We start from the raw sequence: 2,807 nt of genomic DNA, 5'->3' as shown, positions 1-2,807 counted from the left end.
AATGCAGAATAATGCAGAACAAGCAGCACATCAAAATGCAGAACCAATAATGCAGTTAAAATCAAGTTTTATACCTATAATAAGGTGAAACGTACGATTCTGGATCAGCTTTGTTATGCCATATGCAAACAAGAGCATGGCAACACGGAATACCGGTCAAATCCCACTTACGACAAGCACAAGTTTTTGTGTGTAGATTTACCGTATAAGTATCTACACCATTTGTGACACTAAACAAGTTAAAATCATCATCTCCATGCCAAGTTGCGAACCAACACCCAGCTGCTCTTTTTGCCTTTTCCAATATTTGTTGAATACTAGGACATATATTGCCTCTATATCGTAGCATGAGTTCTTTTTGTTTCACAATCCTTACTGTAATGTAATGTTTCAAACCTTCAAGTAATGTTATGATAGGCTTATCTCTATACTCCAATACAGCCATGTTGAAAGCCTCACACATGTTGTTTACTTGAAGGTCACATTGTGTATCAGTGCGAAATGCTGACCTAGTCCACATAGATGGTGGAAGTTGCATCATGTCTTTCCATGCATCTTCATTGATTGCCTTAATTTTTTGCATTGCTTTCTCCCAATCCTGGACCACAGTAGCTCTTGCTGCCAACCAAAGAAGCTCTTTCATATGTCCTCCAGGATACTTTTTTTTTTCCAATTCCCATACAAGTGTTTAACACATAATCGGTGTTCCACATGGGCCCCAATGTTGGCAATGGCCGGTACCAATCCCTGAAACATATTATTTACAAACAAATTCATTAAAAACAGATTGCTTAAACAGATTGCTTAAAAACAGATTATTCAGCATAGACTTCAGCACACATACCTTTTGTTGATCTGAAATGAATGCATATTGCTTTTGCTGAACATTGTTGAGGTCCTCCAGTAAAAGATCCAGAAACCATTGCCATGAGTCTTTTGTTTCTGCTTCAACAACTGCATATGCAATGGGAATCATTTGATTATTCCCATCTTTACCTACTGCGGCTATTAATTGACCGCCATATTCTCCCTTCAAGAAACAAGCATCCAACCCAATTAAAGGCCTGCATGTATTAGCAAATGCAGCCTTACAAGCCTCCAAACATACATATATTCTCTCAAATACTGGTCCAATGTCAGACATACCACACTTAATAATAACCGTAGAGTTTGGATTTGATCTCCTAAGTTCATCAGCATATTCTCTCAAATGTGCATATTGCTCCCTTTGAGCACCTTGAATCATTTCTATGGCTCTTACTTTGGCTCTATATGCTTGGTATTTAGACAACTTCACACCCCATTTATCAAGCGCCTCAACAATCAATCCATTGGGTTTCATTTCAGGTGTATGTCTCAACATAGGAACGAATTTCTTGGCAAGCCATTCAGTCTTAGCTTGTTTATTTTTTGCCCTCCTATTACATGTATGATCCTCTGTGAAACTCACTAATTGCCAATATTCATTTGAAGTCCTCTTACTGATCCTCATGTAAAATGGACATTCTGGCTCACACCTAACAATAATTCTCTTTCCATCATTCTTTTTGAAATACAAGTTTTTCTTAGTCTCCATTGCAAAATCTTTAACAGCATTCTTAACCTGCTCTTTTGTATTGAACTTTAGGCCCAACTCAAACCTTACTTCATCACCATTTTCAGGTTGGTTAAATTTAGGAAATTTCCTAACATTCTCTTCATCAACTTCACTTCCTGGTGGAGTATCCAAATCATCAGAATTCACATCATTTTCTTCAAAATCAGTTGCAAAACTAGGCCCTGGATTTCCTCTTGGGTTTTCATGTCTTTCAAATGAATTTTCATCACCAACATTAACAAAGATCTCAGTTGGTATTTCAGAAATCCAGTCCCAATCCTCATCGTCATATAACTCACCCATATCATCATCGTCATCATCTGAGTTAGCAACATAATCTTCATCTTCTTCACTCAGATAATCTTCACCATGGACTGCTTCAGATTCAGGTTCAACAGGTTCAGATTGTGGTTGATCTGGTTCAGTTTGAACTGGTTCAGATTCTGATTTATCTTCTTCAGTTTGAACTGCTTCAGATTCAGGTTGAACAGCTTCAGATTCAAGTTGAACAGCTTCAGGTTCAGGTTGATTTGGTTGATCTGGTTCAGTTTCAGGATTATCTATACAGTGTTCCACAAAGACGTCAATTACGTTGAACCCTTTGACATCTTCAGCAAACTTTAATACATCCTCGTCATTGTTGAGAGGTCTAAGTCCACGTGTAAATGAGTACTTCGGATGCTGGTACCACAAGTGTTTAAAACTCATATATCCTAAACTTTTGACCATTTTAGTAATTTGCATGTGAGACATTAAGTCTACATCCCAAGACCAATTCATCTCATCCACTTGGGCACAAACGTACATCTTCACTGGGTGGTTTACAAAACTACCCCCATGGTTAATTCTTAACCTAACTCTGTGGACTGAAGTTGGCCTACACAAAACAAATCATTGAATAAATCAGTCATAAAGGCATGGACCACATTATTAAAAACACATGGACCACATTATTAAAAACGCATAAAGGCATTGAGTTTCGTTAACAGTGTAGAGAAAAACTTTTGGCCCTAAAATCAAAGTTCAAATACAGAGTTTAATAATGTTAATAATAAAACAAAGCGAAAACCCTAAAATAACATACCTAGCACAAAACTTTGTATCTTCTTTCCTATCTGAAGATGGAGAGAACTTGAAATGACCTCCACTCGCCATTTTATCACTGATGAAAACGACAGATGAACAAACGATCCAGAAAGCGACTCAGTGA

Source organism: Cicer arietinum, chromosome 6, assembly GCF_000331145.2.
Source record: "Cicer arietinum cultivar CDC Frontier isolate Library 1 chromosome 6, Cicar.CDCFrontier_v2.0, whole genome shotgun sequence".
In the NCBI taxonomy this organism is placed as follows: Eukaryota; Viridiplantae; Streptophyta; class Magnoliopsida; order Fabales; family Fabaceae; genus Cicer; species Cicer arietinum.
The sequence above is the reverse complement of the archived record's forward strand: the minus strand, read 5'-3'. Positions refer to the sequence as shown.